At 35.8% G+C, this 27,915-nt stretch overlaps 1 non-coding gene and 1 pseudogene across 1 annotated transcript; both read right to left on the bottom strand.

Moving 5' to 3' along the window:
- Positions 1 to 5,230: 5,230 nt before the first annotated feature.
- Positions 5,231 to 5,982, bottom strand: LOC141507013 (proteasome subunit alpha type-6 pseudogene; annotated as a pseudogene).
- A 13,859-nt stretch (positions 5,983 to 19,841) lies between these two features.
- On the bottom strand, positions 19,842 to 19,953 carry LOC141510332 (U6 spliceosomal RNA). Its single transcript, XR_012474830.1, has one exon. It is a non-coding gene; the product is annotated as a U6 spliceosomal RNA (small nuclear RNA).
- Positions 19,954 to 27,915: the final 7,962 nt, after the last annotated feature.

Consider the following 27,915-nt stretch of genomic DNA (forward strand, 5'->3'; position numbering starts at 1 on the left):
TAAGCTCAGCATTTGAGCCTGCTGGTAATTTATACTTGATGCAGATGAAGTCAAAAAATAAAAGTTGAACTGAATTAATTAGGCTCTAGTCCTGGGCAGAGCCATTGGCTAGGTAGGGACTCATTGGCTAGGCTCTTCTTGTCTCACTTGTCAGCGTTTTTTGTCTGACACCACAGAGGCTTTGAGCACTGGGAATGACACCTGACTGGAATAGTCCTTTTAATTTATGGGCAATGACAATTAAATGGCAACTCTCCAACCTCTCCTGAGGGAAATTTAACAATAATAGACTTTGGAGGTAAAGTGACACAATTGGAAAATGAGGAATTTTACCCCTTCAACATTTTAATATATCTGAAAAAAGGGGATTATTTAATATTGTTAACGTGGGTGTCAGTTAACCTTCTCTGTGATTCTGTGAATTCACTTCATTTGTCCAAGTTATTTAAATTTTTTTCCCTCAGTTTCATTTTAAATAAATATAAAACTTTTCTTCCTTATTCCAGATATCGAACACACAAATCCTAAACTTAATCATCTTTATCCTAAATCCATATCTCTTTTAGATTTCCCTATTTCTATTGAAGGTGCAGCATCCTCTGTCTCCCAACCTGAGAGTCATTTTTAAGTTTTGTCTCTTCTTAAATCCCCAACTCTGTACTTCCCAAATCTAGTCAATTGCCATGTCTTTCCAATTCTTGCTCTAAAACATCTCATGTTACTTTTCTTTTGTCCACTCACATAGCCACAACTCTTATCCTGACACTTGTCATCTATTATTTATATCAGGGCAATACGTTCCTAATCCCCCCCCCCACTTTCAGTATCTCCCTCTGTAATCCATCCCTGCCAAAATGCCAAAAATAATGTTTCTACCAAGTCTTACCATTTCACTCACCCCCATGTTAAAAACCTTCAATGACTTCATATGACCTCAAGTTTAGAATATAAATTTTGCAGCTTGACATTTAAGGTGCTCTGTAGGCTGGCTCCAACCTATCTTTCTATCTTTATTATATATTACTCCTTTTCATATTCACTATGTTCTAGCCAAACTGGACTTGTTCCTCAAACTCCTGGCATTTACACATGCTCTTCCTCTAAACCTGGAATGTATTCCCTACTTATCTTCCTCTCAGAAATCTTATCTTCCTTCAAGAAAGAACTACCTCCAATTTGGAATCTCTGATTCACTACCTTAATTAATTTGTTAATGACTCATTTCTAAAATTGTTTTATATTTATTCATTTACCTTCATGTTCTATTCTTCCAATAGAATACTAATTCTTTGAAGAGACTATGTTCATTTGAAAAAAATCTACATATGCTTATATGAACTTATATATAGATGCACTTATATACAGATGCACTTATATATATGTTAAAATATGATAAATTGAAATAGCATGAAATGACAAAAATTTGAAAGTATTATATAAATACAATCCATCATTTAATTTATTAATAGAATATATAAATGTACTTGGGGCTATGCTTTTATCCAAAGTGTGATCCTGTTATAGTTTGAGAAATGGTCATATATAAAGGGAAGGGAAGAAAACCGTCTGGGCATGGTGTTTTCTTTTAGTCATTTGGATAAAATCATATAGATCTTCTGGGTAATGGTGCTGGTGCTACTGTGACTTTGTTTTGGGAGATTAATGATTTCTTCCAGAGGCATACAAACTTTAACTTGACCCCAAATGACCTATGATGCTCCACCAACTTTCTTTGGGACTTAAGTCTTGAGCTTGATATTCTGTTCCAACCTACTTTCACTAGCTCCAATCTCATTACCATTGCTTAGATGCCCAATACTCAGTCTTTCACTAGGATTCCTCCCTGAAGCTATCTGAGTTGATGTAAACCTTGAAAGGATTTATTTACAAAAAAAGGAGCAAGTTACTCTATCAGACATGTATTTGTATTGTGGAAATGCTCTTTATATGCTCTATCCAGTATCTAACTAGTTAATTACATGCTAAATTCTTCTCTTCCCATCCCTATCACACCTTGAACCATACCCAGGATCTATTCCTTCATTCTCTTTCATTTTCACAGAAGGGTGATAATGATTTTTTTTTGAGTTTTACAATATTTCCCCTAATTTTGCTTCCCTCCCCCTACTCCCCACAGAGGGAAGTCTGTTAGTCTTTACATTGTTTCCATGGTATACATTGATCTAAGTTGAATGTGATGAGAGAGAAATCACATCCTTAAGGAAAAAAAAATAAAGTATAAGAGATAGCAAAATTACATAATAAGATTTTTTTTAAAATTAAAGATAACAGTCTTTGGTCTTTGTTCAAACTCCATAATTCTTTCTCTGGATACAGATGGTATTCTCCATTGCAGATAGCCCAAAATTGTCCCTGGTTGTTGCACTGTTTGATTGAGCAAGTCCTCAAGGTTGATCATCACCCCAATGTTGCTGTTAGGGTGGACAATGTTTTTCTGGTTCTCCTTATTTCACTCAACAGTTCATGCAAATCCTTCCAGACTTCCCTGAATCCCCATCCTTCCTGCTTTCTACTGAATAGTGTTCCATGACATACATATACCACAGTTTGTTAAGCCATTCCCCAATTGAAGAACATTCACTTAATTTCCAATTCTTTCCCACCACAAACAGGGCTGCTATGAATATTTTTGTACAAGTTATATTTTTTACCCTTTTTCATAATCTCTTCAGGGTATAGACCCAGTAGTGGTATTGCTGGATCAAAGGGTATGTTTATTTTTGTTTCTCTTTGGGCATAATTCCAAATTGCTCTCCAGAAAGATTGGATGAGTTCACAGTTCCACCAGCAATGTATTAGTGTCCCAGATTTCCCACATCCCTTCCAACACTGATTATTGTCCTTTCTGGTCATAATGACCCAGTCTGAGAGGTGTGAGGTGGTACCTCAGAGATGATTTAATTTGTATTTCTATAAGAAGTAATGATTTAGAACAATTTTTCATAAGACTATGGATGGATCGCTTTCATATGATCGCTTTGATTTTCTCATTTGTAAATTGCCTTTGCATATCCTTTGACCATTTCTCAATTGGGGAATGGCTTGTTTTGTTGAAAATTTGACTCAGTTCTCTGTGTATTTAGAAATGTGTCCTTTGACAGAAATACTAGTTGCAAAAATTGTTTCCCAGTTTACTACATTTTTGTTGATCTTGGTTACAGTGGTTTTTTCCCTTTGTAAAAGCTTTTTATTTTAATGTAGTTAAAATTATCTAGTTTGTTTTTAATGATGTTCTCCATCTCTTCCTTGGTCATAAACTGCTTCCCTTTACATAGATGTGACAGGTAAACTACTCCTTGATCTTCTAGTTTGCTTATAATATTGTTTTTATGTCTAAATCCTATATCCATTTTGATCTTATCTTGGTATAGGGTGTGAGGTGTTGGTCTCATCCAAGTTTCTTCCTTACTAACTTCTAATTTTCCCAACAGTTTTTATTGAAGAGATAATTTTTAATACCAATAGCTGGACTCTTTGGGTTTATCAAACATAGGATTACTATAATCATTTCCTGCTATTGTACCTAGTTGATTCCCCTGATCCACCACTCTGTTTCTTAGCTAATAACATATAGTTTTGATGACTGATGCTTTATAATATAATTTTAGATCTGGTAAGACTAAGCCACTTTCTTTTGCCCTTTTTTCATTGAATCCCTGGAAATTCTTGACTTTTTATTTCTTCATATGAATTTATTTAGCATTTTTTTCTAACTCATTGAAGTAATTTTTTGGAATTTTGATTGGTAGCGCACAAAACAAGTAGTGTAATTTTGGTAGAATTGTCATTTTTATTATATTAACTCAGTCTATCAATGAGCAGGTGATATTTGTCTGGTGATTTAAATCTAGTTTTATTTGTGTGAGAAGTATTTTGTAATTGTTTTCAAAAAGTTTTTGAGTCTGCCTTGGCACGTAGACTCCCAGGTATGTTATATTGTCTGAGGTTACTTTGAAAGGTATTTCTCTATCTAGCTCTTTCTGCTGTATCTTGCTAGTCATATATAGAAATGTTGAGGATTTATGAGAGTTTATTTTATATCATATGACTTTGCTAAGGTGCTAATTATTTCTAATAGTTTTTAGATGATTTTTTTTAATTCTCTAGGTGTACCATCATGTCATCTGCAAAGAGTGAGAATTTCGTCTCTTCCTTTCCAATTCTAATTCCCTCAATTTCTTTTTCTTATCTTATTGCTGAAACTAACATTTCTAATACAATATTGAATATATTGGTGATAATGGGCATCTTTGTTTCAACCCTGAATTTATTGGGAATGCCTCTAGGCTATTCCTGTTGCATATAATGCTTGTAGAAGGTTTCAGATAGATACTGCTAATTATTCTGAGGAACAATCCACTCTCTAGTGTTTTTAGTAGGAATGGATGCTGTATTTTGTCAAAAGCTTTTTCAGCATTTATTTTTATGATCATATAATTTCTGATAGGTTTGTTATTCATAGAGTCAATTATACTAGCAGTTTTCATAATATTCAACTAGGATAAATATTTCTGGGAGAAATCCTATTTGATAATAATGTATTATCCTAGTGATAACTTGTAATCATTTTGATAAGATTTCATTTAAGATTTTTACATCTATATTCATCAGGGAGATAGGTCTATGACTTTCTCTGTTTTATCTCTTCTTGGTTTAGGTACCAACACCATATTGATATTGTAGAAAGATTAGGCAGAGTTCTGTCTTCATCTATTTCCAGTGAATTTATATGGAATTGGAACCAATTGTTCCTTAAATGTTTGATAGAATTCACTTATGAATTCATCTAGCTCCGGAAATTTTTTCTTGGGAAGTTCAATAATGGCCTGTTGAATTTCTTTTACTGAGATAGGGTTATTTAGGTATTTAATTTCCTTTTCACTTAACATGGGAAACTTATATTCTTGGTAAACATTCATTCACTTCACTTAGATTGTCAAAATTTTTGGCATAGAGTTGGGCAAAATAATTCTGAAATATTACTTTAATTTCCTCCTCATTGGTGGTGAGTTCACCTTTTTTCATTTATGATACTAGCAATTTGGTTTTCTTCTTTCTTTTTTTCCTTAAAATGTCCATTTTATTTATACAGAGCCAGGTCCACTTTAGGGGGATATGAGTCTTTTCTCAAATCAGTCATTGATGAATGTGTTGGTTTTTACCAAATATCCTGGTCAGCATATAGTTGATTAGGGTGACTAATAGAGTATTAATCCCTTTCAGCTAGAGCACCACGGTGTGTATCAATCTCCAGTTCTGTCAGAATCCTGAATTTAGGGTTTTCAACTGTAACCATGCTGACTTCTAATTCTGAAGGTTTGAAATCAATGGATAGAACAATAGACAGGCATGTTATTGCTGCCTCCACTCTCTGTTCAAATGTAGAGTCAAATTTTTTCTTCACTTTCTTTTCAAGAAAAGTGGTTGACTCAGTTTGTTTGACTCCAGCTGCAGTGGCCTTAAATCCACAGTAGTAGCCTGCAGGGTTGCATTTGTATACTTGAGGGCCTTGTTCTTCATCAATACCAATCAATATCATACAACAGCCAAGGAGCCTCATTTCACCATTCTGTGTGTAGACCTGAGAAATATCTACCATCCTTTTACACAACATATCTACAGGAATCTCATAGCCATATTTGTATTTCCAATTTGCAGCCTCAGAGTGAGCTCTTTGCACCTGGGATCTGCTATCAGCTGTCATTCCTGTCAACACACAGCCAATGTTTTCAGTTATTCTGAATAAGCGAGACACTGTGCTTGTATCCAATAACTTGTCCAGTACTTACTTCTGTGTAACAATTATTGCACAGTCTTTCCCTCGGACCCCAATGATGTAAGGCCACTCTGGTTAATAGCCTTAAAAGCATATTCTACTTGGTACAGGTGACCCTCTAGGGAGAAAATAGGAATGTGCTGATCAAAGCCAGCACTAGAGCTGTGGAACACCTCAACGCACTTTCTCTAGCTTCTATCTAATTAGCCCTCTCCTTCTTTCTTTTTTTAAATCAAATTTACCAGAGGTTTATCAATTTTATTGACTTTTTCATAAAACTAACTCTTGGTTTTATTTATTAGTTTTCCTTTATTTTCTTTATTTCTTTATAGTTTTCTTGCTTTCGATTAACTTCCCCTTTCATTTTTCAAACTTCTAATTTGCTATTTAATTGGGGTTTTTTAATTTGTTCTTCACTCTAATTTTTTTGCATTTCCTCTTTCTCTAATTTATTCATGTAAGCATTTAAAGATATAAAATATCCCATGACAGCCAACTTGAATGATTCCCATAGGTTTTGGTATGTTGTTTCATTATTGTCATTATCTTGAATGAAGTAATTAATTTTTCTATAATTTGTTGTTTTATCCACTCATTCTTTAAAATGATGTTATTTAGCTTCAAATTAGTGTTGGGTCTATATCTCCCTGGCCCAATATTGTATATGATTTTTATTGCATTACGATCTGAGTAACATGTATCCATTATTTCTGCCTTTCTGCAATTGATCATTAGGTTTTTATGTCCTAGTACATGGTAAATTTTTGTGTTAAGTGCCATATACTGCAGAAAAAAAGGTATATTCCTTTCTATCCCCATTCAGTTTCCTCCATAAGTCTATCAGATCTAGGTCTATTTACCTCCTTAACTTCCTTCTTGTTTATTTCATGATTAGATTTATCTAAATCTGAGAGTGGGAGGTTGAGGTCTCCCACTAGTAGAGTTTTGCTGTCTATGTCTTCCTGTGGTTCTTTCAACTTCTCTGTTTATTTTCCCTCCTATATCTACCACCCTCCCCCTTTTCACCCCTTTGCCTTTTCCCCTTCTTTCTTCCCTTCCTTCTGTTAGTTCCCCCTTTTCTCTCTTTTCCCCATCCCCCTCCCCTTTTCCCCTTTTAATACTTGAAAGATAAGATAAGTTTCTTAGCTTAACCAAGTGTGTGTAAGCTGACTTTAAACTAAGTCTGATGAGAGAAAGATTCAGATTGTTCTCATGTCCTCCCTTCTTCCTCTCTATTGTAATAGGTCTTTTGTACCTCTTAATGTAATGAGAATTACCCCATCCAATCTTCTCCATCTTCCTGTCTCCTTACTCTGCCCCTTTTTAAGGAGTTATTGTTTTTAAATCATTCTATTTGAGTCACAGAAAAGTCATGAGTATCCATCACTTCTGGCTAAGTATATTCTCCCTAATTGAGTTACAAATCTCGAGAGTTATTAGAGTCTTTCTCCCAGGTAGGGATATAGCCAGTCTCATCTTATTAGATAGCAGTCTCATAGATAAATCATGATATCCATCACTTCTGGATAAGTATATTCTCTCTAATAGAGTTACAGTTCTCAAGAGTTATGAGAATCTTTCTCCCAGGTGGGTATATAGTTAGTTTCATCTTATTGGATAGCATTCTTTTTTCTTTACCCTTTTCTTTCTTTCTTTCTTTCTTTCTTTCTTTCTTTCTTTCTTTCTTTCTTTCTTTCTTTATTCATTCATGTATTTGTTTGTTTGGTTGTTTATTTATTTGATTGATCAATTAATAAATAATTTATTTTTACCTTCTCATGTATCTCTTGAGCCTCCTCTTTGGTGTCCAAATTTTCTATTTAGCTCTGGAATAGGAAATGTTGGAAGTCTGCCATTTCATTAAATATTCATCTTTTCCCCTGGAAAAAAAGGCTCAGCTTTGCTGGATAGTGGATTCTTGCCTGCATTCCAAGCTCCCTTGCTCTTTGGAACATCACATTCCAGACCCTTCGATCCCTTAATGTTGATGCAGCCAGGTCCTGTGAAATATTCATTGTGGCTTCTTGGCATTTAAATTGTTTCTTTCTGCCCATTATCACCACTACTATTCAATATTGTATTAGAAATGTTAGCATCAGCAATTAGAGAAGAAAAAGGAATTAAAGGAATTAGAATTGGGAAGGAAGAGACAAAACTCTCACTCTTTGCAGATGACATGATGGTCTACCTAGAGAATCCCAAGAAATCATCTAAAAAACTACTGGAAACAATTAGCAATTTTAGCAAAGTTGCAGGTTATAAAATAAACCCTCATAAATCCTCAACTTTTCTATATATGTCTAGCAAGAAACAGCAGGAAGAGCTAGAAAGAGAAATCCCATTCAAAGTAACCTCAGACAATATGAAATATTTGGGAGGCTATTTGCCAAGACAGACTCAGAATCTTTTTGAAAACAATTATAAAACACTTCCCACGCAAATTAAATTAGATTTAAATAACTGGACAAATATCAACTGCTCATGGATAGGTAGAGCTAATATAATAAAAATGACATTTCTACCAAAACCAAACTATCTGTTTAGTGCCCTACCAATCAAAATTCCAAAAAATTACTTTAACGAGTTAGAAAAAATTGTAAGTAAATTCATATGGAGAAATAAAAAGTCAAGAATTGCCAGGAGCTTAATGAAAAAAAAGTGCAAAAGAAGGTGGCTTAGCCCTACCCGATCTAAAATTATATTATAAAGCATCAGTCATCAAAACTGTTTGGTATTGGCTAAGAAACAGAGTGGTGGACCAGTGGAAAAGACTAGGTGTAAAAGCAGATGGAGATGATTGTAGTAATCTGCTGTTTGATAAAACCAAAGAGTCCGGCCATTGGGATAAAAACTCCCTCTTTGATAAAAATTGCTGGGATAATTGGAAGTTAGTATGGAAGACACTTAGATTAGACCAACACCTCACACACTTTACCAAAATAAGATCCAAATGGTTACAGGACATAGACATAAAAAACAATACTATAAGCAAATTAGAAGATCAAGGACTAGTCTACCTGTCAGATCTATGGAAAGGGGAACAGTTTATGACTAAGGGAGAGTTGAAGAACATCACCAAAAACCAATTAGATGATTTTGATTACATTAAATTAAAAAGCTTTTGCACAGATAAAACCAATGTAACCAAGATCAAAAGAAATGTAGTAAATTGGAAAACAATCTTTACAACTAATGATTCTGACAAAGGACTCATTTCTAAAATATCCAGAGAACTGAGTCATATTTTTAAAACAAAAAGCCATTCCCCAATTGACAAATGGTCAAAGGATATGCAAAGGCAATTTACAGATGAGGAGATCAAAGTGATCCTTAGCCATATGAAAAAAATGCTCTAAATCATTAATTATTAGAGAAATGCAAATTAAAGCTTCTCTGAGGTACCACCTCACACCTCTCAGATTGGCCAGTATGACCTGGAAGGATAATGATCATTATTGGAAGGGATGTGGGAAATCTGGGACACTATTACACTGCTGGTAGAGCTGTGAACTCATGCAATCCTTCTGGAGAGCTATTTGGAACTATGCCCAAAGGGCAACAAAAATGTGCATACTCTTTGACCCAGCAATACCACTACTGGGTCTATACCCTGAAGAGATGAGGAAAAAGGGTAAAAACATTACTTGTACAAAAATATTTATAGCAGCCCTGTTTGTGGTGGCAAAGAATTGGAAATCCAGTAAATGTCCTTCAATTGGGGAATGGCTTAGCAAACTGTGGTATATGTATGTCATGGAACACTATTGTTCTATTAGAAATCAGGAAGGATGGGATTTCAGGGAAACCTGGAGGGATTTGCATGAACTGATGTTGAGTGAGATGAGCAGAACCAGAAAAACACTGTACAACCTAACAGCAACATGGGAGTGATGTTCAACCTTGAAGGACTTGCTCATTCCATCAGTGCAACAATCGGGAACAATTTTGGGCTGTCTGGAAAGGAGAGTACCTTTTATATCCAGATAAGGAGCTGTGGAGTTTGAACAAAGTGCAAGGACTATTCCCTTTAATTTAGGAAAAAAAGCAGATATCTTATTGCCTGATCTTGTTACCTCTTAGACTTCTCTTCTCTTTAAGGATATGATTTCTCTCTCATCACACCCAATTTGGATCAAGGTACAACATCGCAACAAAGTAAAGACTGACAGAGTGCTTTCTGTGGGGGAGGTGGAGGGAGGGAAGCAAGATTGGGGGAAAATTGTAAAACTCAAATAATATCTTTAATAAAATTAAATTTAAACTCAAAAAAAGATATAGATGATAAAAATAAATAAAACAAATAATAAATTATATATAGTCAAGAAAAAAAAATGTTTCTTTCTGGTTTGCTTGCAGATTTTTTCTTATATCTGATAGTTCTGGAATTTGGTCACAACATTCCTTGGTATTTTCATTTTAGGATCTCTTCCCAGAGGGGAGCTATGTATTCTTTCAATAACCATTTTGCCTCTGGTTCCACAATATCATGGCAGTTTTCCCTCACTAAATCTTGTAATATTAAGTCCAGGCTTTTTTTCCAATTCAATGTTTTCAGGAAGAGCAATAATTCTCAGGTTCTCCCTCCTTGATCTATTCTGGAGGTCAGTGGTTTTACTGATGAGGTATTTTACATTTTCTTTTTTCTTTTTTTGGTTTTTGTTTAACAGAATCTTCTTGTTTCATGAAGCCATTAGTTTCCACTGATTCCATTCTTATTTTTAGGGAATAATTTTCTTCATTTATCTTTTGCAACTCCTTTTCCAATTGGTCAATTCTATTTTTGAAGTTTTCCATTTGCCCAAGTGAAGTTTTGAGAGAATTATTTTATTTTTGTATTTGTCCAATTGTATTTTCCAAGGATTTTTTTTCCTGTTGTGAGGTATTAATTTTCTCTTGCAATGTATTAATTTTCTCTTGAGTTTCTTTTCCCAATTTTTCCAACTGATTTTTAAACTCCCTCCAGATTTCTTCCAGGAAGTCCTTCTGTGCTGGGACCAATTCATATTCTCCTCAGAAGTGCTAGATCTCTCTTTTTGGGTACCTCTTTCTGCTGGTCTTTCTTCATTTTCCTAGGATTTGTGTTGGGGATTGGCTGGCTTTCAAAGGTTTGCTTTTGAAAAACATTAGAGGTTTTGTTCACTTGGTTTAGTAATTCCAAGCATGAGTCAGTAGCCAGTCAGTTTTCTCTGGAGTGATTGAAGTCTTCCCCTAATCCTGGAGGGAGAAACAAAGGAGGGAGGAGGGTAGCAGGGTTTGAATTGTTCTTGAACAATGGGCTGTGCCCTGGGGTGGGGGAGGAAGTTAATCCCCTTTCAGCTAAGTGAACTCTGTTGCCCACACCTGAGCCTGAGGGGGTGGGGAGTGGTGGTCCTTCCTTCTGGAAAGAGGGCTCTGGAAAAATTATAGAACTCATGTCCTGAGCCCAACTGGTCATTTTCCAAGGGTACTCAGCAACTCTTTGTGCTGGAACTCACCCCCCAAATGGGGCTCACCAGAGTTCCTCTCCCCCCCAGCCAAGGAATCCACAGCTAAAGTTGGTTCTCAGGCTTGCCAATCACCAAAGTCTCTGTGACTAAGGGCGGTCCTCTTCGCTTCACCCCACAGCTATCCCTGCACTCTACCTCTGTTCTCCCTTTTCGGTTTAACCATGGTCCCCTGAGACAGGCCTGTTGGTAGGTGTTCTTCTCCTATCTTCTTTTTCTGGGTTTTGTTGATGAAATTTCTGTTAAGGGTTTTCTTTCATGTAATTTTTGAGGGGAACCAGGAGCAGTTAAACTTAGTGCCTATATTCTCTCCGCCATCTCTGATAACAATGTAAACAGGCATTATAAACATCTTACAAATATCAGGTAAGGAATAAAATGAGGAAACATAGTTATTATAGGTATTCGTTATTGTAATGGAAGAGAGCTTGCACATAGACTAGATTGGAGGGAGAAATTCTTATGAATGATGAGGTCCTATGGATACTCCTGCTTGCTAATGATGACCTAGTAACCATGAGCATTATAGAGTTTCCTGGAACAAAATATGTAGTTATCCATACAGAAAAAGGTGTTTGAAGGATTTGTCTTCCCCAAATTGTAATATACATTTGGATGGAGAGGTGACTATTGATTTCTACTTCTAGAAGAGCTATAGAACTGAAAAATGAGCTGACCATGAAACTAAACTGAAGGAGGAGGTGACAGACTTCCTTTGGGAAATTACAAACCATTTTTTAAAAATCACCCCAGGTTTCTAGTGGAAACAAAGGTCCATATTTTTAATATCAACATTCTACTAATGTGGTTTATTACAGAGATATGGAATAATCAACAGAAAAGAAAAAGATCACATAGAAGCACAGACACATGATAGCTATGAAAAGCTACAAAATATAACCAATGAGAAACTATGAAGAAGATTGACAATAAAATCCATCACCAAGGAAATCTTTTGTGGGAGAAGAAGTCAGTCTGGTCATTTCATGTGAAGGATGACAGAAATCAAGGGAAGCTTCCAGAATGTTGGATGGGTCCCTTATGTTAAACTTCTGGAAGGAAATAGGGGTCTCCTAGGAATGGCAAATATGAATGAAATGCAATCTGTATCATTGGAAAGAAATTCCAAATTGGTGAGATCGCAGATCCACTTCAGCATTTGGCAAAATAAGTTTCATTTTTTGACTTTTTAGCACTAGTGCTCAGCATAGGATCTGGCTCTTAAAAGGTTGTTGACAGATTGATTCAAGCAGTCAAAATTCTTGTCTCAGAATGCTTGCTTCCTCCCTCAAGTTCATCCTGGAAAGGCATCTGTTCCTTCCAGGACCCAGGACCTTACAGGATGCTTAGCTCTGACAAATTCCTTGATCAATTACTACCAAGTAATGATCAGTAACTACCAAGGAGTCTCATACTTCTAAATAAAACAAATTAACTTTTGTAGAAAGAGTCAGGTAACACTAGTGATGAACACTGAAGCGACTCACAAAAAATGAACTTGATTATATTTTCACATCATCATGATATTCATCTCTGACATTGATATAGTACTTTATGTTTTAAAAAGTACTTTACATACATTAGTTTAACTGATACAGAAATCTTGTTAGACAAGTGGTATTATTATTATTCCCATTTTACATATGAAGATACTGAAGCAAAGGTTAAATGCCTTTCCCAGCCTCGTATTGTGAATAAGAGTCTAAGGTCATATTTGTACTTATCTTTTTGCCTCCACTTCCTATACTGTTTCCATTGTTGTTCTTCAGTTATTTAGCTGTGTTTGACTCATGGTGATTTTTTTTTATTTCTTTTTTATTTTTTAATGTTTTTTTTATTCTCATTTCATACAAATGTTTTTTTTACATTAATAAAATATACTTGTTTACAAGTAAACAAAATACCCCTCCCCCCATGATTATAGATAGACTTGCTTGGGCGAAAAAGTAAAGGGGAGAGAAAAAAAATTAAAATTAAAAAAAATTATAGTAATAATTGTAGGTATGGCCAGGTGGTGCAATGGATGAAGCACCAGCCCTGGAGCCACGAGCACCCGAATCCATATCCAGTCTCGTAAACCCAATAATCACCCAGTCATGTGACATGCAAGCCACCCGATCCCCAATGCCCTGCAAAAACCAAAAAGAAGAAAGAAAAAAAAAGACCCAAAATAAAATAAAATAGTAATAATAGTAGGGGTATGGGTGGCAGACAGAGCATTGGCCTTTGAGCCAGGAGCACCTGGGTCCGAATCCAGCCTCAGCCACCCAAAGATCATTCTGCTATGTGGCTCCAGGCAGGCCACCCAGCCCCACTTGCCCTGCACCCTCCCCCAAATAATAATAACAAAAATTGTGCTTCAGTCTTTGTTCTAACACCATCAACTCTGTTGTGAGTGGATCACATTCTTTATGGTAAGTCCATCACAAAAGTTACTTCCATATTTTTCCACTGTTGCCATTGCTGATCGCAACTCCCTCCTTTCTTATTTCTCCACTACCGTGTACTATATTTTTCTCTCTCCTTTCACTCTGACTCTGCTGTAGGGTCGCTGAATGGCTCAGCATACAGATCCCTGGTCCTGGGGCCAAGAAGCCCTGAGCCCCCATACCACCCCTTAGACCCAGAATCCACCGGGCCCTATGGTCCTGGGCAGGCCTTCCAATCCCAGCCCCTTGCAGGAAGTAAAAAAGAAAATGTGTTATATCTGAACACTGTCCCGACATGGTCCATCCTCTCCTCCTTTATTCACATCCCCACCCCTTCCCCCTGCTTCCCCCTCCTTCTTACTCCAGATGTCTATACCCCATTGAGTATATTTGCTGTTTCCTCTCCTAGCCATCTCTGATGAGAGCAAAGGTTCCCTCATTCCCCCTTACCTCCCCCCTTCCATATCATTGCAATAGCTCATTGTAATAAAAAAAATCTTATTATGTGAAATATCTTGGACTATTCCCCCTCTCCTTTTTCTTTCTCCCTTTCCATTTCCCTTTTTTTCCTATTGACTCCATTTTTACACCATATTTTATCTTCAAATTCAGCTTTCTCCTGTGCTTCAACTATAAAAGCTCCCTCTACCTGCTCTATTAACTGAGATGGTTCATATGAATATTATCAGTATCATTTTTCTATACATGCAATTCATCCTCATTAAGTCCCTCATATTTCCCCCCCTCTCCTCCAATCTCCATGCTTCACCTGAGTCCTGTATCTGAAGATCAAACCTTCTGTTCAGCTCTGGCCATTCCAAAAGGAACCTTTGAAATTCCCCTGGTTCATTGAAAGTCCATCTTTTTCCCTGGAAGAGGACATTCAGCCTTGCTGGGTAGTTCATTCTTGGCTGCATTCTAAGCTCTTTTGCCTTCCAGTATATTGTATTCCAAGCCCTATGAGCTTCCAATGTAGCTGCTGCTAAGTCCTGTGTGATCCTGACTGCAGCTCCACGATATTTGAACTGTGTCTTTCTGGCTACTTGTAATATTTTCTCTTTGACTTGGGAGTTCTGGAACTTGGCTATGATATTCCTAGGGGTTGGTTTTTTGGGATCTCTTTCTCGGGGGGATCAGTGGATTCTCTCCATTTCTATTTTACCCTCTGCTTCTAGGATATTAGGGCAATTTTCCTGTAGTAATTCTTTGAAAATGATGTCAAGGCTCTTTTCCTGATCATGACTTTCAGGTATTCCAATAATTTTCAAATTATCTTTTCTAAGTCTGTTTTCCATATCAGTTGGTTTTTTCAATGAGATATTTCACATTTTCTTCTAATTTTTCACTTTTTTTTGGTTTTGAAGTATTGATTCCTGATTTCTGGTAAATTCATCAATTTCCCTTAATTCTATTCTTTGTCTGAAGGATTTATTCTCCTCAGAGAGTTTTCTTATCTCTTTTTGCATCTGGCCAATTTTGCATTTTAAAGCATTCTTCTCCTCAATAACTTTTTGAACTGTTTTATCCATTTGACCTAAGTTTGCTTTTAGCATGCTATTTTTTTCAGCATTTTTTTGGATTTCCTTGACTAAGCTGCTGACTTCATTTTCATGTTTTTCCTGCATCTCTCCTTTCTTTTCCCAGTTTTTCTTCCAACTCCCTCATTTGATTTTCAAAGTCTTTTTTGAGCTCTATCATAGCCTGAGCCCAATTTCTGTTTTTCTTGGAGTCTTTAGATGCAGGAGCTTGTGCTTACTCATCTTCAGACTGAGTATTTTGATCCTTCTTGGGCTCATTTGCAAAATATTTCTCAATGGTCTTCCTCTTATTTCTTTGCTTGTTCATTTTCCCAGCCTAAGCCTGTGTTTTTGGGGTGCTTCCTGAGCTTTTGGGACACTCCCACAAGGGTCTCAGTGTGTGAGGTTCTGTCCTCCCTCCTGGTCTGTGAATGACCATAAGCACCCCCCCCCCTGCCATGGGGCTGAGGTGGGGGGGGGCCTGCTGTTCTATGGGGGGGCCTAGACTGGCATCAGGATCTGAATGTGGTCAGAACCCCAGAGTCCTGTTCCAGGGGCAGCGGACAGAGCTCGGCAGTCTCTCTCTCTCTTCACTCCCCTCCCTCAGCTCAATGGGCTCATGCCCTGGGGGCTCCTGCTTACCTGCTGGCCTGCTTCTGTTTCTGGGTCTGGGCTGCCAAAAGACCAAGCTGCTCACTGTGTGCCCTGAGGGCTGGGCTCCACGTGCTCGCTCTAGCAGAGGTCCCCCGCTGTTCCCCCACTTTGTGCCGGTGCTCCCCGGGGTGCAGCTCAGGAGATTCCCCTGCTGCTGTCAGCCTCAGCTCCCAGTGCCCTGGGGCTGCCTCCAGGAGGCTGAAGTTCTTTTGCTCTGGTGGGCCACCCCTCTGGTGAGCCGCCCCTCCGACCCCGGGGAGCAGAGCCTTTCTGCTCTTTTCCAGGTTACCTTGAGTAGGAGAAGTGCCTCACTGGTTCCCTTTGTGGGTTCTGTCTCTCGAAAGTTTAGTTAGAGTCCTTAGTTTATGAGTTTTTATCAGAGAGCTCCTCTCATGGTGATTTTTTAGGAAAGATATTTAAGTAGCTTGCCATTTTTTTCCTTCAGTGTATCCCCATTATATAGACAAGGAACTGATCAAGAATGGGTTAAGAGACCTGTCCAAGTTCTGTTTGAAGACAAATTTGAACTCAGTTCTTCCTGATTCTAGACTCAGTCCTCTATCCTCTGAACCACCTGAAGAATCTCTGTCTACTGTGTCACCTCTTGAGTTAATAGACAGGAAATGAGTCATTACTGATGTAGGAGTCATGAATCAATTGTCTGTGTGCAGAGAACTAATTGTTAAACTCAAGACCCAATGTGATACAAAGCTAGATGAAAAAAATATAAAGATATAGTAAAATACTTAAAACTCCAACAATCTTTTTTTAAACAAGTTATTAATCCTGTTCATGGGAAACAAGTGGAGAAAAATCCATCAGATAAAAGTATTTTATACAAAAATGTAACTAAGGTAAATCAGCTGACTTAAGGAAGAGGTGAAGAAAATCTAGAAATTACCTAGTAAACTATACCAAATTGAGAGAGTATTAGTTATTCAGCTGGCATCATGCGTAGAATACCAGTCCTATAATCAAAAAGTTCAGAGTTAAAAATCCATTCTGAGACTAGATGTATGACCCTGAGCAAATTATTTAACCCTGATTGCCTCAGTTTCCTCATCTGGAAAATAAGCTGGAAAAGGAAATAGTAAGCTATTTCAGTCTCTTTGCCAATAAAACCCTAAATGGACTAATGAAGAGTTAGATATGATTGAAGTGACTAATAAAAACAGCAACAAACCTTCCCAACCTGAACTCACAGTTTATAAGGTGAGAGAATGTTTATAATTACTGATCACACATTTAGTTCCCAATCTCTAAAACACACTTTTGAAACTGCTCCCTTCCTCCCACACATGTATGAATAATTTTGGAAAGTGACTTCTATAGTAGAACATACTTAATAATCACAAAATTTATAGAGTGAATATAAGACCTCACTGTGCTTATTGCTTATTGACATTAAAAAAGTTTTTGATAAAATCTACTTCCCAGGGTCACTGTCAAGATCAAATGAGATAATATGCAAAGAGCTCCCCAAATTTAAATTATCATATACATATGGGCAGTTGTTATAAAATATAAAATGCAAAATAGATGAAAAGAGAAAAAATTATGAACTGATAACATGTTAACAGAGAAGGATAACCATATATATGTATGTATATTATATATATATACACACACACACACACACACACACACACACACATATATATATATATATATATATATATATATATATACAGTCTATGTTTTCCATCAATATCTGAAAAATGTGAACAATGCAAAGAAAATTCTTGAGCTGGACAGGTTTTTTATAGCATATTGATGCAAACACATGAATGAAAACCAAATAAGATAAGAGAAAGGATAGACTGTTACCTGTATCATTAAAGGGAAAATTTGTATTTGATGAAATCTCAGATATAATTGGATGTTAAAATATAAAGAGTTCCACTCCTTCAGGCAACCAGGCACTTATTTGACTACTCTGTTTTTAAAAATTATTTTAATCATTTTTTTCCCCTAGAAAAATAGGAACTGCAGGGGATTGTGGATATATATCTGGATATACCTGGCCCTTATTCTATACATGCCTGTGGCTATAAGAAATTATTTTGAACTGAAAAATTCCCATTAGATTTTTTTTTAGGATCAATTTCTTCTTTCTGGTCATTTATTTGGAACCAGACACTGGTATTGTAGAAGGAGTTTCTGTTAAGAGACATGGGGTCTTGCATGATTCTGAAATTGAATTGTGTGGCATTCGGAAAATTATTTTTTTCTGTTGGGGTTTCAGTTTCTTCATTCTTAACATGAAAGAATTTCACTAAATGATGTTAAAGATTCCTTTGAACTTTACAATTCTGTGATGCTTTCATTAAAAGGAAAAGTTTCATTGTATAGTTTGTCTGCATGTCTCATCAAGATTGTGAAATTTGAAGATGTCATTTAATTTAACACTATATGAAGTAACTGCATTTTGATTCATCTGTATTAGTTTATTTTTGTTTGTGTTCCTCTTCTTTGATGTTTTTGTGCTACAGACTTAGTATTGGTATTGCTAAGTCAATGAGTATGCACAATTTTATAGCTATTTGGGCACAATTTTAAATTGTTCCTGTTCACAACTCCACCAACAATTTATTTGTGTACCTATTTCTTCTTTAGACCATTTAAAAGTATGATTATAGATAATAGGTTTCTCCCCCCCCAAAAAAAAACCCTCTTCACATCCTTTGACCATTTATCAATTGGAGAAGGCTCTTATTTTTAAAATTTGATTCAAATTCCTATATGTTTGCTAAATGAAACCTTTATCAGAGAAATTATTTGTAAATGTTTTGATATTTCTTCATAGCTTTTTAGCAAAACATAGTTTCCCTATTTATCTCATTATGCTTTTGCTTTATTTGATATGGTTACTACCCTTGACTTTTTCCCCTTCAACTGAAGCATATTAGACTTCTCTAGACCTTTACTTTAGTGCTCTGTGTATCTCTCTTTTTCAAATTTGTCTCTTTTAAATATATTGTTGCATTATAGTTTCTAATCCATTTTGCTATCTACTACCATTTTATGCAATCTATTCCTTTCATTCTATTCTCTCTTTCTCTCTCTCTCTCTATTCTATCCTTCCACTAAACTTTGTTTTGCTTTTGACCATTGTCTCCCCTAATCTGCCATCTTTTTTTTTATCAACCCCCATATACCCTTTCCTTTTCCCCCTGTTATTTCCCTGGTTAAGTAGGTTCCTGTATCCAACTGAATGTGATAATTACTCTTCCCCCACTTTGAATCAGTTACATCGAGGAAACATTGTCCATCCCCTCCATTTCACTTCTGCTATAAAAGCTCTTCTTTGTATACTTTTTTAAATGAGAAAAATTTTCCAATTTTACTTTTCCCTTCCCACTTTTCCCAATGAATCCTTCTTTCTCCTCCCTTTATTTTATTTTTGGAGATCATCTCAGCAAAACTGACTCACATCCATGCTCTCTGCCTATATCCCCTACTATATATAGACTCCTCCTAACTGCCCTAATAAAAAATTTCTTAGTAGTTACATTATCATATTTCCATACAGTAATACAAAGAATTCAATTTTATTGAATCTTATGATTATTCTTGCCTTACCTTTTTATACTTTTCTTTTATGCTTGTCTTTGAATATCAAATTTTCTATCCTGGTTTTTCCATCAAGAATTCATGAAAGTCATTTATTTAACTAAATGTCCATTTCTCTCCTGAAGAATTTTAGCATATTTCCTCATGTAGAAGATGCACTCTTTTTTGGAAAAATTTGGGTTCTAAAAACTGGGAGCATCTTATACAGAGGTTTGTAGATTCTTTTTTTTTTTTTTTTAGGGTTTTATTTGGAAGGCAAATGGGGTTAAGTGGCTTGCCCAAGGCCACACAGCTAGGCAATTATTAAGTGTCTGAGACTAGATTTGAATCCAGGTACTCCTGACTCCAAGGCCGGTGCTTTATCCACTACACCACCTAGCCACCCCTAAAAAATATGGAACGCTTCACGAATTTGTGTGTCATCCTTGCGTAGGGGCCATGCTAATCTTCTCTGTATTGTTCCAATTTTAGTATATGTGCTGCCGAAGCGAAGCGAGCACGGTTTGTAGATTCTTTTACTTGCATTTCCTGCTTTTTTTTTGAGCTTCTTGTCTTTGCACTCATTGTTTCACATTTGTTACCAGTATATTAGGTTACATTTTGCCAAGTCCTACCCAGAAATGGCTCAGAAAAGATTTTCATACAGTGCTGAATTCAATTGCAAAGTGATCCAGTTTGCAAAAGTGAATGGAAATAGTGCTGCTTAATTTGTTTGGTCCTCCACCAACTGAGAAAACAATATGAGACTGGCTATGGGAAGAAAAAATCCTACTGAAAACACCCAGGCAAAAGAAGGCCATGAGAGGCAAGTCAGCAAAATGACTTGATTTAGAGAGAGAACTGAAGATATGTATTGAAGAACAAAGGGAAATTGGAATTCCTGTGTCCACAAAGATGGTTCAGCATGATGCAAGAATTGCTGATAGAAGTTATTGATTTCAAAGGAGGACCCAATCAGTACTTCAGGTTCATAAAACAGAATGGGTTAAGCTTGTATCCACACATCAGCCTTGCCCAAAAGATGCCTGGGAACTAGGAGCAGAAGGACCTTGAATTTCATGATGAATATAACTTTATGCAATACATTTTTCCCCAAATTTTGGACCCCAAAATTAAGTTGCATCTTATACATGGGAAAATATAATATTTAGTTTTGCTGGATATTTTATCCTAGGTGCTTTTCCTTCCAGAATAATCTATTCCAAGTCTTCTAGTCCTTTAATGTAGAAACTGCTAACTCTTGTGTGACACTTGCCTGTGGTTCCACAATATTTGAATTGTTTCTTTTGGGTTGCTTGTAATATTTTTTCCTTGATCTCTGGGATTTGGTTATCTCATTGATTTTATTATTTCCACTCCTTTTTAAAGGAACCATTATATAAACTGATTTATATCATCATAGTGATTGTAACTATAATCTACCACTAAATATTCCTCAAATTCAAAAGACTATACTATTTCATCTCAGATACTTGACAACTCTCTCCATCATGGTCCTGTTTTTGTGATGAGTAAACCAGAAAGTTCAGTTCTCTTTTTTTGTCTTCCTAAGCCTGAAGTTAAGCAATGCTTCAATTCACAACTCCCTTTTATATTCATAGCCTTATTGATCAGGAATCCAGATTTTAGAGCCAAATATAAAAGCTATCAGAGAAATCACTGAACATTTGGTACATGATAGCTTGCAGGAGACATTTGCCTTAACCCTGGCTATGCCCTTCTATTAGAACTTTGTAATTGAGTTTAAGAGAGTGGTCTCTGATGGGGGGTTAAATAAGGGAGGGACATCTGTTGCCTCTTTTGTAAGTGCATTGTAGGTTTGTAATTGCTTGGTGAATTAGGCTTAAGAGCATTCACTTTAGTATTGTATAAATTACAGGAAATTTTCATTTAGTTTTATAATCCATGAATGAGTTGTTAACTCTCTAGAAGACTACAGGTCTTATTAAGATAGTCTATTATAATAATTGACTATTCAGATGGGTAAAATGTTTAGAAGAGGTGACCTGAATTGTCATGAAATGATGGCCAATTCCCATTTCAGAAGGGGAGAGGAAAACATGTAAGTTTGAGATGATAACAGACTTTGATATTCCTCAGTTATTTTTTTTATCTCTAGCTCCTCTGTAAAAGTTACATGCTTTCAGGGCAAATATTTATCAGGTTTCTATTTTAATGAAACAATACTATATGATATAAAAATTTCAACATAATAACTATATCCTTTGTCCTCTTTTTTCATGCTTCATTTGGTAGAGAGGAAAATTGACGTTCTTTTTTCTGCTTCTTTAAGACTAGATCTCCCTGTCTTGCCTAGGCTGTAAAAGCAGGAGTCATTTATAGCCTCATCCCTCTATTAAGTCATAAAGGATCTTGCACTTACTCCATGTCTAAGCTCTCCTTAGGTATCCTGGGCACTATCTTCTCCCACAGAACTCACTATACTGGTGCCAAACTTAATTCTGACTTTCCATTACTTTAGTCAACTGTATTTCAGAACTCCAAGTCTCAAGCAATCCACTAACTTTAGCCTCCTGGCAGCAAAGATTGTAGGTATGTTAACAAACCATCATGCCCAGCTACATGCCAAAGGCTAGGCTAGTGAAGCACAAATTCAGACACATCTTACCAAATTGAAAATCTGTGGGTAGTAAGAATAATAACAGCAATAATATATTATAATACCCAAAGGACAATAAAATATGTGTATCCTTTGATCCAGCAATTCCACTACTGAATCTATATCCTAAAGAGATCATGAAAAAAGAGTAAAAATCCTCCGTGTACAAAAATATCCATAAGAGTTCTTTTTATAGAATTAGAATTAGACATTGAGAGGATGCCTATGAATTAGGGAATGGTTGAAAAAATCATGGTATATGTATGTGATAGAACACTAGTATTCTATAAGAAATCATGAGGGATAGGATTTCAGAAAAGCCTGGAAAAGACTTGCATGAATTAATACGGAGTGAACTAGAAGAACATTATACACACTAACAACAACATGGGGTAAGGATCATCCATGATGTACTTGTTCACCTCAGCAGTACAATGATCAAAGACAATTTTAAAGGACTTGTAATGGAAAATACCATCCATATCCAGAGAAGGGACTATGGAGTTTAAATGAAGACCAAAGCTTATTATCTTCAATTTTTAAAAATTGCCTTTTGTATTGTCATTTTTTCTCTCTAATTTAGTTTTCTTTTTTTTTTGATTGAATCTGATTCTTCTCTGACAACATGATCAGTATGGATCTATGTTTAGTATGGTTATAAATTTAAAGCCTATATCACATTGCTTTCCTGTCAAGGGGGGGAGGGAAGGGAGATAGGTAGAAAAATATAAAACAAAACTTTGCAAAAAAGAATGATTGATAAAACTATTGCATGTAGTTTGTTAAACTATTAAATATTAATATTAAATAAAATATTGAAAAATTATTTATAGTAATTGTATCATGTGATATATAACTATATATCATATAATTACATATTATAATAATATCTTACAGTAACAATGATATAGTGTAATGATATAACATATATAATCATAACAACAATAATAAAATCTGACATTTATATATGACTTTAAAGCTTGAGAATCACTATACAATCATTATCTAACTTGATATCAATAATCCTGAGGGAGTAGGTGCCATTATTATCCAGCTTTACAGACCTGTTAACTGAGGCTCAGAAGGTTAAGTCATCTCGTCCACAGGCATACAGTTGATCAATATCTGTGGCAGGATTTGAATCCAAATCTTCCTGATTCCCAGTTCAGCATTTTATCCACTCCAGCATATGTTGTCTGTGGGTTGATCTAACAAAATTTAAGAGAGGCTTCTTTTAGAGATTCTGGCTGCCTGGGGTGGCATTGTGTTGGTCATTATCATGCATGGAGGTTACTTATAAAGGCATAGAGGAGATATAATGTTTGTCAGTGGGAAAAATCCTTATGCCAATGAAATCATAAACTTATTGAAATATTGGCATTGAAGGGGTAGCTAGGTGGGGGATAAAGCACCAGCCCTGGAGTCAAGAGGATCTGAGTTCAAATCTGACCTCAGATACTTAATTACCTAGCTGTGTGACCTTGGGCAAGTCACTTAACTCCTTTGTCTTAAATAAATTTTTAAAAAAATTTTAAAAAAGAAATATTGGCATTGCAATGTAATGAAGATAAATTTGGAGTTGGAAAGCCTGAGTTTAATAACGATCTTTGCTACCTATTGCTTCTGTGACCTTGTGCAAGCCATTTGATCCTGGGTCTTAGGTTACTTGTTTGTAAATAAAAGGATGAAAGGAATTTGATGGTCTAAGCAAAGTCCCTTCAAGCTTTAAATCTGTAATCCTGTAATGTCTTATATTTAGTTTAGATATTATTATAAGTGAGAATGATCATTATTAAGTACTAAATACATGTGTTTATTACCTGATTAAAAAAAAAAGAAGTCTTCAACAGGTAGTCTGAGGATTCTGATCAGGCACATTAACTTGGACCACTTTTTGACTGGAGGAAGTATACTGGGCTCTTCCTAATTTTTTTCACTTTCCAGGGTCTGTAGGCCTGTATTGTTTTGGATGTTGTCCCTTAATATTAATATGACTATACCACTGTATTCTAGTACAATATTAAATTTATCTCCAAAGTATAAATTATAAAAAGGATTAGGACAAAGATGAGCATAATTGAACATGGACTCCAGTGAATATTGAAAAGACAGAAGCTGTAGGGTTTTTTCCCTTTTACACTAGGTAGATCTTCTTTTTCTCATCTTTGATCATAGCTTTGACTGTAATGGGTCTTGAGGTTAAAGGAACTCTTTTTCATACTTATTGCACTGGCACCAGGAACTATTCATCTGAAAGCAGTTTGCCTCTAGCTTGATTTAGAAGGCTTTAAAGTCTCTTCACTCATCCAGTGATTCACTCATCTACATTAGTACTTTCTAAATACATATACAGAAATATATTGCATAAATGCCTAAATGTTTTGGGAAGCCACTTTTTGGTCTGCGTGTTTGTGTGTGTGTGTGTGTGTGTGTGTGTGTGTGTGTGTGTGTGTGAGAGAGAGAGAGAGAGAGAGAGAGAGAGAGAGAGAGATCATTACTTATCAGCAGTCCTTCCCAAATCTCATGAAAATAGATAGCTTTCTGATTTGTACCTGTAGTGCCCATTAGAAGACCACTTATCTGTGGTGCATTATTTTAGTTATATCAAATAACTGCAATAAAAACTTTTAAGGCTTACAAAGCACATTACAAATGTTACCGTTATTTGATTTTAACAGCAACTGTTTCCGACAGGTGATGTTGTTATCATCTCCATTTTACAGATGGGAATACTGAAACAGATAAAAGTTCAAAGAATTGCTCAGGGTCTCCAAGTTTATAAGTGTTCAAGAATGGGTTTGTTCTCAGGTCTTCCTGACTCAAGTCTACTGCTCCATTCACTGTATCATCTAGCTGCTGCATCTATCTCATCTACAATGGATAATGGCCCCAGTTGCTTCAGGATAAAGAATATTTTTAGCATTTGTCAACATGGTACTTTTAAAAAAAAGGTCTTCAAGGATAATAAAATGCTTTTTATGGGCAACCCATTCTGCATCTGAAAACAGTGCTTTCAGCACATAGAGTGAATATTGACTCCATAGTCAGAGGACTTGGAGTTTAATCGTGCCTTATCATTTGTCTGTGTAACTATGGGCAAGTCACTGAACATCCCTAGGTCTGTTTCCTCAACTGAGAAAGGAGTGGGTTGTCCTAGAGGATCATTCAAGGGACTTCCATCTCCAGATCTATGGCCTTTGAGCTCTGAGCAATTGTGCAAATCAGGAGAGATATCAAAGAAGGTTTAGGTTTCATCTAAGTGAGATTTTTCCCTTAGATTGTGATTCCATAAGAGAACACTAGGTTAGTGAGGTTCACTATTAGACACACATGCCCTAGACAGAGTAAAAACAATGATCAAATCAGTGTCTCTGACAGTATGGCTGATGCCTCTGTTCTTAGTGACAATATTTTGATTGTCTCTCTGGTGACCTGATCACCACTTCTATCATTATTTTCCTTTACAAAATGCTTTACGATGGCATATAGATAAGTTTGTAATGATGCACCACAACCAGACCTTTGCCCTAGAGCACTAAAATTTAGCAGATAATGACAATATCTTCAGCAAGTAGAGACAACTGAGCTTGGCACTTAGTTAACAAGAATAACTAGTTAAAATTGGAAGCTACCAGATGGTGTGCTCCCTCCCATCACTACCCAATGATGCTGTTTTTTTTTAAATGTATTCCCACTTTCAGACTATATGTCTAAATGATGTTAAAGGAAAAAAAAAATCTAAGTATTTATTGCTTTTTCATTCAAAACAAGTCCCCTATGACCTAAGATAATATATTATAATCTGCTTTATAGACTGAACATCCTTCAGAAACAAACTTAGAAGGCATCACTAGTCCTTTTTCTTCCATAGACCCTTTTCCAACAGAGGCCTCACTATCAACAAGTCTCAGTTCTTAGACATCATCACCCCAGATTCTTTGTTTCCCCCTTGCCCATGGAGAAACTTTTCAGGATCACTCCTTCTATAGGGCGTTGAATAATGGGGTCTAAGGTTTTCTCCACCCCATAGTTTCAAATAGGTTGGTATTAAAAGATTGATGAGCTGATTAGAGGGTACCATTATGTTTCTTGCCCCATATATTTTGTGGGATTTGTCATCTGGGTCAGATCAACTGGGTATAGTTCCATGCATAGATACGGACTAAATATTTTGCTTATTTTTTTAAAAATCAAGAATTTATAAGAATAAGGCATTGCATTAAATGCTGAAGAATCAAGAAAAATAAATAAATTACAATCTCTGTTCTTTAGGAGTTTATAGTCTATTGACAATGGGGAATAAGAATTTGCACAAATAATTATAATACTTGGTAGAAAATAATTGTCAGATAATATAAAAAGGCCAAATTCTTTCGAAGGAGAATTCACATCTGATTGAGGGAATCATGGAACACTTCATGAAAGAAGTAAACATGTGAGTTGAGCTTTGAATAAGGAGTCATATTATAAGAGATAAGTATAGAGGGATGGCTGACCTAAGCAAATATAGTAATACAACAAAAGGCACAGAGGAAGGAAAGCATCAAGTAATAATGGTGATAATTGATATTTAAACAATGCCTTATGGTTGAAAAAGATATTTTTCTCATAACAAATCTATGAAGCTGATAGTGCAAGTATTATTGTCCCCATTTTAAAGATAAAGGTTCAGAGAAGTTGAGACATATCCATGATCATACAATTGGAAAATGTCTCAGGTTGGCTTTGAATCTAGTTCTGATCTCAGCTCTAGTGATTATTCCACTAAACCAGCTATAACTATATTCATATTTGAAGTCATATTTTGGGAAAGGTGAATAATTCAGTTAGATTGAAATGTATTCATAGGAAAATATTGGGACATAAGTCTAGATAGATATATTAGAAATAAACATGGAGGTCCTTGAATAACCAGCAATAGAGTAAATGCAAATTTTAAAATCACTGTGCATATGTGTGTGTGTTTATAGTTATAGTTTCATAGCTAGAAGGAAGTTAAACAGTTTTTATACATGAGAAAACATGAAATTCAATGAGCCTTAGGTCACCTAGGTAAAGTATGAGAGTCAGAATTAAACTCAGGTCTTCTGACTTTAAATCAAATATTATCTCTATTAGCATGATCAAATCTTAGTTTTAGAAATATTAATTTGACATTTTATATAATATATTTAATATATATGTAATATGACATCTTTATGAAGAGAGGTAAGAAACTACAAGCCTGGTGTCCCATCTTGGAAGAAAGGTTTTCATTCTAGTCCAGGTGAGAGAACGGAAGTACTTAAACTAAGGTGGTAGTAAAGAAAAATAGAATTGAGGAGCTAGGAGATTTTATTGGACCAATAGTGACAGGACTTGGCAACTTACTGGATAGATAAGCTTTGGGTTGAAGTTAGGGAAAGAGAACATCTAAACCAACCCCTTGATTTAGAGAGGCAAAATCTGAGGCTTAAGTGATTTGTCCAAAGTAGTGCAGATAAGTATGAGAGGCAGAATTTTAACTTGAGATCTCCTGATATCAGAGATAATGAACCCCCCCCTCAACTCCATCATGTTTCAAAATTAAAGTTTTTGATCCTAGATAACTGGAAAAATGAGCTGGTGGTTCCATTAACAAATTTAATGAAGTCATGTGAAGAACTGATTTTCCAGAAGGAAAATAATAATCTCAGTTTGGAAAACATTGAGTTCTAGTTATCTTTGAGCCCTCCAGGAAAAAAAACAAGACATAAGGGAGTTGGAAATGTGAAAATGGAAATGGAGAGAGAAGCACTGTGGTGTTCTGGTGAAGATTGAGTCATGGCAGGTGGGTGATTCCGATAAAATCAGGACAGTCTGA

This window comes from Macrotis lagotis, chromosome 1, assembly GCF_037893015.1.
Source record: "Macrotis lagotis isolate mMagLag1 chromosome 1, bilby.v1.9.chrom.fasta, whole genome shotgun sequence".
Taxonomy (NCBI): domain Eukaryota; kingdom Metazoa; phylum Chordata; class Mammalia; order Peramelemorphia; family Peramelidae; genus Macrotis; species Macrotis lagotis.